Below are 15,432 nucleotides of genomic sequence, written 5' to 3' on the forward strand. Positions count from 1 at the left end.
ATCCGTTAACTTTTCATCTAGCACCACCATCAGGTCAAAATGACATTTCCATCAGCCTCTAATTAGCAAATGTTAGCATGCTAAACTAAGTAAGCAATCACGGTAAACATTAATTTCCAAACATCAGCATGTTAGCATGCTGGTGTTACCTAAGCCAGCCTGTACAGTACAGCCTGACAGAGCTGTTAGCGTGACTATAGACTTTTGTTAAAGGAAGATGAGATACAAACTGGGGACATAGACGCAGAGAGGGTCTAAACGATTCTTATCCAATACACGTCTTTTTGTCAAATTCAGCAAATATCTCCTCACGGTCCGCTAGCTGTCCGTTCAATGTGTGTGCTGAAAAAAGCTCCGGTGTTTGTACACAGCCCTGGCTCTGTAAATGGAAAATACACAAAGTTACAACACTATTCCAGTCATGATTTGTGTGTCAGGTAACGTTAAATGACTTGCCCACGGACATTCAGCTTACTTTCTAGTTTGCCAAGATATGCTGTTGTTGTGATGTTTGCTATAGTAGCAGGAGAGTTGTGAGTATCGCTGTCTGGAGCTGGTGTGCTGGCTCTGGGAAACCGTGTCGTCCTCTCTGGCTGTTAGCGTCGCAGCATAACCTAGCTAAGCTAACCTAACCTAACCTAGCTAACGTTAGCTTTATTACTTGCTGTGTAGGAAATCTAAAATATAACTACCACATTTTGGCTTATAATCACAAAACTGGAACAAATTTTCAATCCCATCCACACTGTCGCATGCTTGCTCATTCTTGCTGTAACTTAAATTTCCATATCCTATATTTAGAGTTAAGTATATTGGGTAAAAAGCGAACAAACCCTGCCTTTTAAACATCCTTGATGATGCAAATGTACCTTGATTACAAATTTAACCATAAAATAACTTACCTGCATTGCTGACGTATTCCACCCCACCCTTTGTCTCCAAACCTGCACCCTTGCACTGAGGTCAGTGTTTATGCCACTTTATGATGCAGTCAAGCATAAATGCAAACCACAGTCCAGCTGACTCATTTCACTGGAAGCCTAACACATCCAGCAGGACAACAATCCTACATTATCTGTGCCCGTGAACACAGTGAATTCAGGAAGTATTAGAACTGCACCCTTCTGCAGAAAAGTTGTAATGAGGAGAGTTTTTTTTTCTTTCTCAGCAAAAGCCATGACCCACAGGGGGAACTATGATGGATTGGTGCACCTCAGAAGGGATTCAGTCACCTCAATTGATCAACCAGAAAAAAACTGTAATAAGCAATTTCAAAGGTTACACAAGGACTGTATATGAGCGTGTCTGTCCTTGTGTTTACGCACATACTGTATACTGAGCGTATGTGTGCCTGCGCCGAAGGCGCTGCACATTTTCAGAGTAGCCACACTTCTCTGCTTCTCTATGAAATTGAGGGATTGAACTGGAGGAGGAAATTGACATGCATACACAGAGACGCACTGCTGCAGTGCAGATTTGATTAGTGTGCAATGATCTTGATGGAAGGCTCAGTTAAGCTATAAGGGGATTGTAAATGTACCCCTGAGACTTTGACGCAGGCTGCTGACATCATTACCCATACCTCCTTTTGACCAAGCAGTTTGCTCGCTGCCATAGAGGAGGGTGGAGGAGAGAGAGAAAAAAGGAGGAAAAATAGTGACAGTGAGTCGCATATCTATGAAAGAGGAGGCTTGATGTGAAGGAAGGGAGATTAAATTAATTATATTGTAGCAGAAGAATATTAACAAACACATGTGGCCTAACTAGAAATGACAAAGGCGCATATTATATATATGGAGGAAGGAATTCGTACTGTGTCTGATTTAAAAAATAATATGTGGCATTCAGCCACCCACCTGACTTGACCTAACCTGCAATCAGGATATTCATACTGTTGCTCCTGCAAGGAAATAATCCCACCACCTTCTTCCTCATACTTTTAGAATATCATTAAGGCTGCAGAAATGTCACCGAGCACCTGACGTTAATTATACACAGAGAGTATCACACTGAGATAATGATATCTGACTCACAGTGTGGGAGGTATGGATATCATGAAAAAGAGAAGGAAACTTTCCTAAAGAGCTGCATGTGCTGGATATTATCAGGCTGACGTCATATTTGCTATAGCTGGAGGTGGGACTGGCCAAAAGAGGGTACGAGTAAAATTGTATGAAAGAAATATGCCATTTCTTTTTTTATAATAGTTTTGTCATAAAGAGTACTAAAAAGAAAATGCAGTCTGGCAGCTCTCTTATCTCTGCTGCTAAAAATGGTCTGAGTGTGGATTCTGCGCTTTAAGCTGGATGAGCAGATGCTGCTGCGAAGTGTGGCAGGTGACTCCTCTGGCTGCTTTGCTTTGCTTGGATATTTATTTTCCTGCCCTAAGTGGCTGACATTAGCTGCAGAGAAGGTAGTGGAGGGAGATAAACTGAGGAAGAAAAAAGCGGGTGTGGGAGGGTGAAAGGAGATGGAAACAAGAGAGGTCTTTGTGCAGCAGTTAATCTGAGGCTAATCGTAAGGTGAGTAGTGGGTGGTCTGGTGTTGGATGAAGAGAGCGGGTCAAGTTGGACAAAGAACAGAGGAGGAACTGTGTCAAACTATCTGCGGTCTGCTTTTATCTCACAGCAGCCCTAGCAACAAAAATCAAACAATGCAAAACACTCTGTGGCTCAAACAGGGGTCTGCTCCAAAGCTTCTAGTCAGTTGAAATGCCTGACAGCATGTTAGACAGCGGCACCAGTGAATGTGCAAATTAGACAAAATGCAGTATTTTCATGAAAGGATGGTTTAAAAACTTAATTTATCATCTTCCATTCTCTTACTTAATAATGTCAAAATTCAGCTGTTGAATTAAAATAGAAATACTAACTAGACAAAAGTTTCTCAGACAACTTTAACTGTAACAGGGCTGCACAATAACGCACACACACACACACACACGCACTTGTTTCCATCCATCACTTAAGGGGACATTGCATTGGCTTAAGGAGTTGTCATAACCTGCTCAAAGGGCCATGGAAAATAAGGATGAGACACCAAAAATGCATTTAAATTTACTGATTTATTTACAAAAACATATATTAAATGGGGGGTGCACGGTGGCAGAGCGGCTACAGCTCCTGCCTCCCAATAAGGAGATCGTGGGTTCGTGGGTTCGATTCCCGGACCGGACCAACATCACACAATCTCTCTGGGTGGAGTCTGCATGTCCTCCCCGTGTTACCGTGGGTTCTCTCCGGGTTCTCCGGCTTCCTCCCACCGTCCAAAGACATGCATGTGTAGGTTAATTGATAACTCTAAATTGCCCGTATTGAATGAATGTGTGAGTGAATGGTTGTCTGTCCTTGTCTGTGTCTGTGTTCGCCCTGCGACGAGTTGGCCACTGTCCAGGGTGTGCCCTGCCTAAGGCCCGAAGTCACTGGGATAGGCTCCAGTCACCCGCGACCCCCTAACGGGGACCAAGCGGTAGAAAATGGATGGATGGATGGATATATTAAATGGCAAAAGAAATGAGATGTGGATGGCACTAAAGTCAGTGGTGTGAGTGAGTGGATGTGTTGGAAGGATGGTGACAAGGTGGAAGAAATGATAAAGGAACCAAACAAAGCACATGGTGAGAGCCTCGTCGAGACGCCTAACTTTTAAAATGACTGACCTTATAATCTTTTGTGCTAATTTGACCACTGGACTGTTTGTGCAGTCCATATTTATTCACCTCAAACAGCCAGTGTACCAACTGTACAGATGTTAGCTGTAAACTAGCTAGTAACGTACTGTGTGTATGTTTGTGTAGCAGTTCAGCCTCTGACTGAACTCAGAACTCAACATGAGCTCAGTTTCTTTCTGTTATTCTCCTCCAGTCGCTGTCCTTTTTCCTCTTGTCTTTGTACGTTTATGAAACAGATTCATAAAGTTCATAAAGCTGAGATACAAAATTTACAATATACAAAAAAAATGTGTCTAATCTAGTCTTTCCATTGACTTCATATGCAATCACGCCAGGTCTGTAAGTTGCTTTGTGCTTTGTAGCAAGCAGCTCCTGGGCTGAAAAGTGAAGCCAATGCGGAAATGCCTTAAACCTGCATTCTTTCTAATGGCCAGCAGGCAGCAACTCCACTGGTTGCAAAAAGACGTCTGATTGTATAGAAGTCTATGAGAAAATGACCGTACTTCTCACTTAATTTATTACCTCAGTAAACACTTTCCTAATGAGTTTATGGTCTCAATTGCTAGTTTCAAGTCTTACAGCATGATGTTCATTTTGTAAATAATAGTCACATTTAGAGTAAAATAGACGATAAAGCAGGGTATGCTTTAGGGTGTGACTACCTTGTGATTGACAAGTTGCTACCATGGCGACCTGTCAAACAGGATAGAGGCGATGCGTATCCACTGCACTGTGTACATTTAACTAGCCGTGAACTTGTTTTTGAATGCTGTCATTGTTTTCGTCTAAGAACTTGGACCCTTTCACAGTGTGTTTTCAGTTCATGAAAGTTAATCGTAACATTTTGGTTGCCTAATGTCAGCCTGTTTTTCAATAGCCAAAATTAGCATCCCAATTAATATCACAACGTTAACGTTAACGTGAATTACGGATGCACCTTGCTAACCTAGCTAGTGCTAGCATTAGCTGATAACTTATGGTCACTTCCGGTCACTGGTTGCAAAAAACCAAGATGGCGATGGCCAAAATGCCAGTCTCGAGGCTTCAAAACGGTTGTCCACAAACCAATGGGTGACATCACGGTGACTACGTCCACTTCTTTTATACAGTCTATGGTCTGAACACACAGTTACATTAAATCCCATACTTACCCTAACCATAACCATAAATGCTTAACCCCAACGCTTACCCTAACTTTAACTCCAAACCAATTTTGTCCTCAAAGGGGAGGTAGTTACAATGTGACTGTGTAAACTGCCCTGCAACATGACTAATATACTCCAAACAATCACATACAAAAGCAACGAACATGCATGCTGGTGTTTTTAGTACATTGTGTTCTTCCCTATTTGTTCTCTGTAGCATGTGCAGTTTCATACTCAGCAAAATGAGATTTTAAAAAAACTGCATCAGAGACTGAATGTCTGCCACAGTCCTGCGGCTCCACGGGAAGCTGGAACACTTTTTCTGGATTTATTGTTCTGGCACATCAGAATCACTGGCATACTAGGGAAGAGAAACAAACAATATGTTCTGCACTTGCTGTGGTTGTGTGTGTGTGTGTGTGTGCATAACTGGTTTTGTGCAGAAGATAAGGGAGAAGCTGAAGATGAAAGGTTTGTGATACCGAGTACATCACTTTCTGTTGAGCTGTCTCATTTATCCAAAACTATTACAGAAAAAATGATTATCTAAATTGTTAGTGCAAGTCTAAACATACAATCTAAAGACAAATTACTCTGTAATTGAATCGCATGTGAATATTATGCTATTGTGCTTGTCTACATATACTTTTGTTTACATCTCAGATGTTAATTGGATAGAAAGTAAGTTAGAAGAACTTGTCTTGTTGCACCACTTACACTTTCAGCAACAGATCACATTAAAACTCATCCTACAAATCATGAGGACTGACCTCTTGACCCCAGCTCTAGCTTTCCTTTTTTGGCTTTGGTGCAGAAGAGGATCCTCTCCCCTTCCCTCCCCTTCTTCCCTTTAGTCCAGCGCTCACATGGCAGGAGCAGACGAACACACAGATGTCCTGAATGTCATTTCTGCCTCTCAGACACCCTCCTTCACCCAGCTTAGGTCTCTTAATCCACACTTAGCTGTTCTTTTCTCCGGCAGACTTCTCTCAAACTCTCCACCACTGAATCAAAAACAAATTACGTTTCACTCAACCTGTTGCCAGTCTGCTCTGAACCGACAGCTGCGCAGTTAGACGGTGGAGGTCAGGTGAAAGAAATTAAGTAAAGAAAATGAATAAATGAGCAAAGCAAGTTAAAACGCAACAAGTTAAGGAGTAAACAAAGGAATGTTAAGTCAGTTTGGTGGAATAATATGTGCAAGGACAAGTAATTTATGTTTTCCACTCCAAATCTTATCACCACTTATGTATAAGCATCTGTGCTGATATGCACACTGTGGCCTGTTTTTCTTCTAACTAATCAGCACTGCATGGTTGCTTCCTTTAACAACCATCATTCACTAACTCTGCTCTGAAGCCCTCTGTACATATATGTGTTTCCAGCTCTCTCTACACGTCCTTCCTGTCCTTCCTCTGGTGAGTTAAGGACTATTATCCGGCTTTAGGAGGCCATCTGAGAGACCATATGGACATTGAGCATCAAGATCAGGATCACAAGATGCAGCAACAACGGGAGGGATAAAACTTGCAACTTTCTTTTCATCTAGACTCTTGCAAAGTCACTTCCAGGTTAAACCTGTCTTCCATCTCCTGAGTAAATTCATTATGTTGGAGACAGTACATAGTGTATTTACTTTAACCATGATAGCAGCATGGCTCTAGGGATGGCAATGTCGGTTAGGTGGTTAGCTGAAATATCTCAACAACTATTGGATGGATCAAGATGGTGGCCCCAGAGAAGAAATCTTAATGACTTTGGTGATCCCCTGACTTTTCCTCTAGCGCCGCCATGAGGTTGACATTTATTTTAAGTGAAATATCTCAACAACTAGTGGATGGATTGGCATGATATTTGTTACAGACGTTCATGTTCACCTCAGGATGATTTTTTAAATAACTTTGCCGATCCCCTGACTTTTCCTCGAGCGCCATCATCTGGTCAAAATTAAAATTTTGTCCAATGCTTTGGCAACGCGATATTGTTTAAATATAGGGATAACGATGCACATTTTCAGACAATCTCTCCTGGAAGTCATCCATAGCATTGCACTCGGTTGTTAACATGAAAGGGGACAGAAATAGTTGTGACAAGAATGAAAAAAGAGAGCTAGAGACGTTTAAACTCTCACCTCCTCTCACCTGGCCAATACGATGTTAAGTGGGTGTGAATGTCGGATTGTCGGTGTCGGAAACACAAAAATGGTCTGACACAGCCCCACCAATTCCGACATCAGAAATGTGGGGGAGGGGATTTCCGAAGTTATTCGACTCAAGCATACTGGCAACTTCAACATGCTAACACGCTAAACTAAGATAGTAAACATGGTAAACATTATACCTGCTAAACATCAGCATGTTAGCTCTTAGTCTTGTTTGTTCACATGAAGTTATTTTTAATCCCCAATACTCTCATAGTTTCACTCCCTTATCCCCCTCTACATCCTGCAGTCTGGTGGAGCTGTGATGGCTTTATTTGTTTTATGCATGATTTTAATCAGGTCCTGCCTTTCTACTGATTTTCCACTGTCCCATATATCAAACCCATTTCATCATGAGCAGCTCAATTCTGTAAATCCTCTGTTAGTTCAGATTGTGTGTCTTTGTGACTGTGCATGTCGGTGTCTGTACTGCATTTAAAAGCTGTGGGTGGATTGGAGAAAAAAAGACAAATAAAACTGACCCAGACTTTAAATTTTTTTTTAATTCACTCTCCATGTTTTAGGAGCGGTCGAATAAGAGCATTACATCACTAAATCACTACGAGAGGTGCATCATCCTGCTTCATTCAAAGCTGACCTCTTTCTAATGTCCTCCTCGCTGCTCTCTCTGTTTTGGACCCTCTCCTCTCTATATCATCTCCCATTTCTTTGTTTAATGCTCTCTTTCACTCCATTTTTCATCTTTTGAACTGTATCCACTCATTTAGTCTTTCACTGTGCTTTATCCACTTTTTGTTTCATTCCCCTTGTCAAGCTTACTATCACCTTTCTTTACCCCACATCCCCTTCCCCTGCCACCCTCAGCCCTGAATAATAGGCTGATCCGTGGTATGACGCACATGGCTCCGTCACCAGAGGGGCTTTTGCGCACATAAGCATTCATAAAGGCTCTGTTAAGCCTGATGTGCAGATACAGGTAGTGGCCAGGTATTTACATCTTAAATACTGACACCACTGGATTACTGTATCAGCGGCTCTGCTGATAGTACAATAGACTGTGCATTCTTTAGCAGAAAAGGCTTTTGTTGCTGTTATGAATGGTGATCATAAAAACAGATTACTGTAAAGCCACCAGGTATTAGGGGTATTGAATGGCTTTGCATATGAAGATCATTTTACTTTTCCCTGTGTCTTGAGTTTATGTGACCTGTTTACCTTTAAGCCAAAAAACCCCCACAAATTACAAACGCATAACACCGCCTTAATATCACATTGTTCAGAACATAATCATGAGTAGCCGAGTGGAAAAAAACATTCACAGTCCAGCTGTAATTCGAGTGTAATTCGAGAGTCAAAAATATTGTAAACTTTTGACTGACTAAAATATCTCCCACTTGGTGAAAAGAACTACAAAACAAACTTAAGGCAAAATGGCTGCAGCCACCATCACTGACATCAAAATAAAATCCAATATAAACACTAATACACTCTATTCAGCTGATATAAAAATCACATTGACATTCATAACAACGCAAATAACTAAAAATCCATCCTTGGAACAGAGCGGAAAAACAATCTGATATCATTGTTTAATCAGTATTTCTGTGTTTTAGCAGCCTTTAATGAACACCATTTCCCATTAAACAGCTCCACCAAAGATTTGTATGTCTTTTGGACGTGTCTGCCAAATGAATAAATGTAAAGTCCATGGGTGAGTCACATGTCTGTAATAACAGCAGGACAGAACTGAACAGTGTAGAAATGTTTTGCAGCGATTACAGCTAAAAAGTTTGGAAAATGACTTTAGAAGAGAGCGCTGTTGAGTTTTATGGATATGGACCCAAGCTGCTGCGCTTACAAATTTTCATGGGAGCTATAGGTTTTGTATGCTCACAAGTAAGTGTTTACTTTTAATAGCGTGCTAGGTGCTGTAGTGGATGCTGATTACGTAAAGTAAACCCAGGAGCACATTTCATATTTTCAGAAAGACCATTGAAACAAATGTTGAATAAGAGATCGCACTGAGATACAGAAGCTTGTGGAACAGAGACCTGGCGGTGACGTCATGACTTCAGCTTTGTACTGTTTCTCGACATTTTGGGAAATGCGCTTTCTTGCCGAGAGTTAGATGATAGGATCGATACCACTCTCAGTTTTGTCTGATAAATGTGAAGCTACAGCGAGCAGCTGGTTAGCTTAGCTTAGCACAAAGACTGGAAACAGCTAGCCTGGCTCTGTCCAAGGTAACAAAACCTGCCTACCAGCAACTCTGAAGCTCCCATATTAACATGTTTACATGTACATTTTTTTATATGTTTTTTTATTTTTTTATTTATGCTGTACAAAAACCAAAGTGTGAACAAATCTTGCAGGCCCTGGCCAATCCATACAGTTTTGCTAATAACTAGCTTAGTGACTTGGTTTTGACTGACATTAGTGGACAGCAAATATAACACAAATATACCTACCTGGCTCTGCTGGCTACTGTTGACAGCAAGGACACTTTGATTTATGTTTGCTATCATTGTCTCCAAGAGGTTAAGAAAGCATGGCTACCTCGCTAGCCGTGCTGTTGCCTAGCGGTTCAGTCTTTTTCAGCCTTGCTATCAGCTAGCTCGTGGTGCCGGCTCAAAGATAAACAAGAATAAAAAACCTGTGCCAACCTGCCATTTGCTGAGCAGTGTTTCTGTACCATAATGCTCTGTTTGCACATAGCCTGCAATGTAAGAATAACTGCTGTCCCTAGCCAGTTAGCAGATAAGTTTGGCTTATTTCTTGTTTTTAGTGTAAGTTAAAGAAAATCAGGGTTATCCATTTTAATGTTGTGCTTCCTTCCATGAGTGGAAAGACTGTGAAAATCATTCACATCAATCAGTGTATTTTCCAGCTTTCAGGCACATTCTGGGCCTGTACCACTAAACTGCTGCTGTGGAAAACCATCCAAATGATCAGATGATTATCATAATTTATTTTTTATATAGTAAATCACAGACTCTAAGGCGATATTGTGTATTTCCACAACCATACAATACTAAATCTATTTTCTGTCAGAAATGGCTTAATTTTCCAGTTAAAACTAAATGAAACACATGGGTGTTGGAACATCTTAAACCAATGACTTATTTTCACTAATAAATGTCATTTATACGAGAATTCGAACCACAAACTCTTTCGATCCTTGAGAAAAACATGTGTGAGTGAGAAATCTGTAAGGCCTTCATCACTGGAATTGTTTGTTTGAGGAGGACTGGTGCTTGACCTCCTGGATGACAGCTTGACGCACAAGCTCACGAGGACAGCCCCCGCCTGCCAAAGACAACAAGCGTAGATGGACCGGCGTTAATTACCAAAGAAGAATGGTACCCTTGTCCTTCACAAGACACAATGACACCAAATAATCAGACAAAGGAGCTTTTCACAGACTGTCAGAGGTTGCAAAAGCAAGGAGCAAAATAAATGGACAAATGGAGGTCTGTAAGTGGAACATCAACAGCAGGTAGTATACAATAAGAATAATCCCATTTTAGACATTGATTTTCCCATATTTAATGAGAAAGTAAGCAAGAAGCAAGAAAATAAGAATTGTATGTCTAAACAGCAGCTCTACTTCCAAAGGACACTTAGGAAAACCAACCTGTCCGTGAAGCTGCTTGTGTCCTTCTACCACTGCTCTATAGTGTACCGACATACTGTCAGTATGTCAGCTGTTCAGCAGCAGACAGAAGAGCTCTCCAGAGAGTCATACACACAGCCCAGAAAATAATCGGACTTCCCCTGCCCGCACTGGAAGACACCTTCAGATCACGCCTCCTCCGCAGAGCCAGCAGCATTCTGAAGGATGCAATTCACCTCTATCATCATCTCTCCTCTCTGCTGCCAGCCGGAAGGTGCTACAGGGCCTTAAAGGGACAGTTCACCCCAAAATCAGTTGGGGTGAACTGTCCCTTTAAAGACCCACACTTCCAGGCTCAAAAACAGCTTTTACCCCAGAGCCATCATTGAACTGAACTCCACAAAACAATGTCCCCCCCCTCACATCATCACAACACTCCACACCACAGGACTAACAACTGGAATAGTACTTCCATCCAATGAGGAAATGTGCAATAACATTTTCTTTTTTATACCGCTTCTTTTTAATCTTTTTATTATTACTTATTTAACTTAATGGGCATGTGCGTATATGTGTGTGTGCGCATGATTATGTGTGAAATGTTAAATGAATCGTTTTAGGAGCTGCACAGCAAATTTCGTTGTACAATGCCAATGAAGGCATTTTATTCTATTCTATTAAATATGAGCTAAATATCTTCTATACTCAGAGAGAGTAAAATCTCACACACCTTACACTTTCAAAACAGGAATGTCAGGTCTAAGAGCTTTTGTATGAGTATAAGCTGAGGAGTGTTTCTGTGGTGATTATGAAAGCCGGTTCCAGTACAATCTGTGTCAGAGATTCGACATGGACGCAGGAGGCAGCTATTGAAATCCAATGACCTGAGAGAAATTGCAAACAATCGGGACAGCAACATTCAGAGCAATGTTGCCTCAGCAGTACTATATTTGCATCATGTATTATTTATGCAATGAATAATAATGGTTTAAAAGGTGTTTATTTATCTGTTTTGTTTTGGCTTTGACCTTGTGAAAGATATGCTGGTAGGTTACACCCACATTTTTACAATAAACAGGGATGGTCACATGACATTAATCATTTACATGTAGATGCACACACTGATGATGTTGCTTTTGCATATGCAAAAGTTATATACATGTAGTATATATGTGTTTGCACAGTTGATTGTGTATCCAAGAATACACAGAGTAACTAATAGTACAGTACTACAGCAATGCTAGCGGCTTTGTGAGGCTGTATTTAGGCACAGCAGGGCTTTAAGCTATGCTAATATGCTAACAATGGGTGACTGTGGCTTAGTGGTAGAGTGTGTCGTCCACCAATCAGAAGGTTGGCGGTTTGATCCCAGCTTGACAAGCTCGAAGTGTCCTTGTCCACTGAACCCCAAATTGTGAGTGTGATATGTAGTTAAAGCGCTTTGAGTAGTCAGAAAGACTAGAAAGGCTCTATATGAGTACAGTCTATATAAGTATATATATAACTCTCTATATAAGTACAGTCCATTTAACATTGACAATGCTCAATATAATGTTCACCATCTTAGTTAGAATACAAATATTCTCTAATCAGCACTAAACATAACACCAAAGTGTTGCACGTTATGTTAGCATGCTAAATCACATTGTATATATAAATATAATATGTATGTTGTAAATATTTACCTTGCACTTGTTTCATTTATCAAAATGTAGTCAAACATTATAGAAATATCAGTGGTGCAGTGGTGCGCTTTGGAGATAATTCAGGATTCAGCAAAGAGCCAGGCCGACTCTTTGGTAAGACAAGGTCAGGTTCAACAGATGTTCCGGAGAGCACACAGTATCACACTTAGAGTTGTGATGTGCAACACAGAGGTCACTGCAGTCAGTGGTCTTTGCGAGGACAGTTTATATGAAAAGTTTGTATGAAAAGTCATACATAAGCAACTATGAGAAAAGAAAAGCAGTGATTCTACAGCTGAACAAACCACTGGATGTGAAAACTAACATTTCAAGTATAGCATAAGTATGTAATTTTAGCTACATACCTACATACATCTAGCTACTTAGCTAGATGTATGGATAGTTTATGTATTTAAAAGTATGGGATTTGTTTTCTCCTGCAGTGTCAGGTTTAATCTAACACATCTCACCATCAAAGGATTTTCTGCAATCTTGTGATCCTGACCTTGAAGTCCAGATGGACCTGAAAAGAGCAGCCAGGGGACATTTGAATTAAATTAGATCTGGTAGATAGACATAATTACATGACATCAGATTAACAGAAGTGAATGTTTGATCTCCACTTTGAAGGAATCACATCTTTGGTTCTCTTTGAAGCTTGCATTCCTGCCATTATTGACGTTTTCAATAATATAGTCAGCAACTAGTTTGAGTAGTGAAAAGATGCAACATAAATACCTCAGCATGCTTACTTCTGCAAACAGCAAGTGCACGCGTGAAAAGCATGACTCATTACATCCTGTCATACACCCCCTGTTTACTGACAGTCTGCACAGGAAAGTATGATTCTTCAAATTTCAAATAAGTGCTTAAAGAGGCTGAAACACACCTTGAGTTGACCTTTTAGCACCCACATTTGACAAAAGGGTACCAGAGGCACACGAAAACAGACCAAAGATGTGGCTGGATGTGGCTTTGTCCTTGTGGTAGCAAACTGAATGTGCAGTGAAACGTGCCAGATAACTCACCTGTTTTTAGTTAACACTGATAAAGACAAAACAACCATTCATTTGTATTTCTTTGTAGATATCCTGACTGATATATATATATATATATATATATATATATATATATATATATATATATATATATATATATATATATATATATATATATATTGAGGAATATATACAAAAATGCACACACTTATACAGATTAAAAAACGTATGTGGACTGTGACTGTTTTGTGTTAACAAATTAATGGTACCATAAGAAGCCATACAGTGCTGTGTGTGTGTGTGTGTGTGTGTGTGTGTGTGCGTGCGCGTATGCCTGCGTGCGTCTGTGTGTGTGAGTGAGAGAGTGAGAGAGGCAGAAACTGAGAGTGAGACTGTGAGAGAGGGCAATATCTGTGTCATTTCCAGGGAAGAGAAGTTGTGCCTGTGAGTATGGGGGACCGTACAAGCCATAATACATTCTGGCACTAATATTACATATAATATATGTATGTAAAAAGAAAATGTATGTATGTCTGAAGAAATGTCATGACAGAGGGCCGCAGTTCCTCTGACATGACCACACATCTACGATGATGGCTTTCAGGAGTTCACCTGGAGTTCACCTGGAACTCCCAAACCACAAGTCTGTTTCTCTCTGCTGTTGTTTGTTCACATAGAGCCTAACGTTAGATAGCTGTCACATGGCTAGCTTCTGCCAGACCAGCATAATGTCAGTTAAACGTTCATTTTAATCAGCCCAGATCTATGTGAGAAGACAACGGCAGAGATAAACAGACTTACTTGCTGAGAGTTCATGGAGCTCATGGAGGCCTTTGCTGTAGGTTTGCGGTGATGCCAGAGGCTTACAGCGGACGAGAGGAAGAATGACGATCTGTATGCAGATGTAAATCACGCTCTCCTTGCCCCCTCCTCTCGAACTTCTCAGCCAATCACAGCGTGATAAATGAGCTGCCATCCGTTTCCACTATACTGTTTCAAAGCATGCATACATTCTTCTCTTACATGCATACATTTTCTTCTATATATATATATATATTATATATAATATTAAATGCATACATTGACTGCATGTGCATGACAGCAAATGTTTATTATTATTATTATACGTTAAAATAATAAATATGAGAGTGAAAATGTCTGGGTGTAAGAATGAAAATAAATTAATGTGAGCTTTAAAAAGGCGTGAAAGGAAAATGTGTGTGTGAAAGAGGGCCAGAATGTATTATGGCTTGTATGGCCCCTCATATGTGAGACTGGTTTGTGCTGAATGTGGTCTGGCGCACGTTCAACACATTCAACACATTTCTCAACTCTCCTGGACAAACTTATATTTTCTTAGGGTTATTCATTTATTTGGAAAATAAAAAACAAAATGATCTGCATATGTTGTAGTTTAGCATCACAAACTACTGTCACCACTTGACCCCACATCAGGGCCTAAGTTTGCGAGGGAGAGTGAAAGTGAAGGATTTTAACGTTTTTAAAAGAAACAATAACACATTCTTCCTCTTGCAAATGAAAAGTTATGTTCATTAGCAATAAAAGACACCCTTGCTTATTTCATTACACTACCACTACAGCCTCACTTATGACCAGTACTGTAGCTTATGGTGGCTAATGTTAGCAAACTTTAGATAGCTGCTGTCTAACTGACTTGAATGAGTATGTTTGCTGATTTTATGACTCTGTATAACATCCATTCATGTTACTGAACAGAAACTTGAGAAATAAAGGCAAAGTCAATGTACCATTATCTTGTAATTACTCCAGTGGCTGCTGTTCAGCAAAGGTTAGAGCTTTAAGTCCAGTCAGACAATCTGACTCAGGTAAATACAGTTTATATAACTGTGTCTGCTTTGCCCACACTCAGGAAATACAACAACGGTAGCATGCAAGTGAGACAGATATTCAAATGGCACCAGGTAGAGACATTTGGTTATGAAAACTGTGAGATGAGGAGCAGAGTGGGCTGTGTGGTTTTGTTGTAAGTGTGCATCATAATATTGCGTGACCTTTCAGTTGAGACATTTTGCATGCAGTTTGCATTCCTTTAACATTTCAGAGTGTGGGAGGTTAGGATCTGTCTCTCTACTGAGGTTGATATTTGGTATTTACACCCACCCGCACAGACTTTTATTC

At 40.4% G+C, this 15,432-nt stretch overlaps 1 long non-coding RNA gene across 1 annotated transcript; it reads right to left on the bottom strand.

The window, feature by feature from the left end:
- Positions 1–7,498: 7,498 nt before the first annotated feature.
- On the bottom strand, positions 7,499–13,296 carry LOC122885469. Its single transcript, XR_006380118.1, has 2 exons — positions 10,611–13,296; positions 7,499–10,282 (listed from the first exon to the last, which is right to left on the bottom strand). It is a non-coding gene; the product is annotated as an uncharacterized LOC122885469 (long non-coding RNA).
- Between the last annotated feature and the right edge of the window lie 2,136 nt (positions 13,297–15,432).

The sequence above is a fragment of the Siniperca chuatsi genome, linkage group LG12, assembly GCF_020085105.1.
Source record: "Siniperca chuatsi isolate FFG_IHB_CAS linkage group LG12, ASM2008510v1, whole genome shotgun sequence".
Lineage (NCBI taxonomy): Eukaryota > Metazoa > Chordata > Actinopteri > Centrarchiformes > Sinipercidae > Siniperca > Siniperca chuatsi.